Here is a 624-nt window from a genome sequence, read left to right as displayed (position 1 = left end):
AAACTAGGTTGGAGTAAACCTTGTCCTCATTTGCAGGAGGAACTGGAATGACTATTCCTGACTGAAGCAATTTCTGAACTGCTTCTTGCAAAGCCTTGTCCTTCGTCTCTACCCGAGATGGGCTGTCTTGAAGGTAAAAGCATAACCTAGAGATACCATGCCACCTGAAGAAGTCAGCTACCCCAGCCTGGGTTCCCCCAGGCAGAGGCCCACACCATCAGAGTGATGGTTTATTTTTCTACAGCACCTGGTATTCCCAGATGGTCTCCCATCCGAGTACTAACCAGGCCCAACACTGCTTAGCTTCCAAACTCACATGAGATTGGGCCTATCCAGTGTGGTCTAGCTGTAGATCCCAACCGGACTTCTGGTAGCCCAATGCTTTCCTAGTCTTCCCAGACTTGTTGTATTGGCTTTTTCCTTTCGCACTTCCTAGAGACCAAAAGGGTCCAAAATGCTGAACTTTAGGTTGGAAACTGTATGTGGAAGAAACTTGGCCTTCTTGCAATCTGTTTCTGACTCCAGAATATCTGTCAATTCTTTACCAAAAAGAATATCTCCAGAAAGGACAAAGATTCTAAAACCTTTCTAGATTCTGAATCAGCTTCCATGTACCCAGCTAAA

General features: G+C 45.5%; 1 pseudogene; it reads right to left on the bottom strand.

Moving 5' to 3' along the window:
- Window positions 1–235: 235 nt before the first annotated feature.
- LOC134893143 (5S ribosomal RNA) lies at window positions 236–354 on the bottom strand (annotated as a pseudogene).
- Between the last annotated feature and the right edge of the window lie 270 nt (window positions 355–624).

This window comes from Pseudophryne corroboree, chromosome 3, assembly GCF_028390025.1.
Source record: "Pseudophryne corroboree isolate aPseCor3 chromosome 3, aPseCor3.hap2, whole genome shotgun sequence".
Lineage (NCBI taxonomy): Eukaryota > Metazoa > Chordata > Amphibia > Anura > Myobatrachidae > Pseudophryne > Pseudophryne corroboree.
Note: the sequence above shows the minus strand (reverse complement) of the source record. Positions and strands in the feature narration are given on the sequence as shown.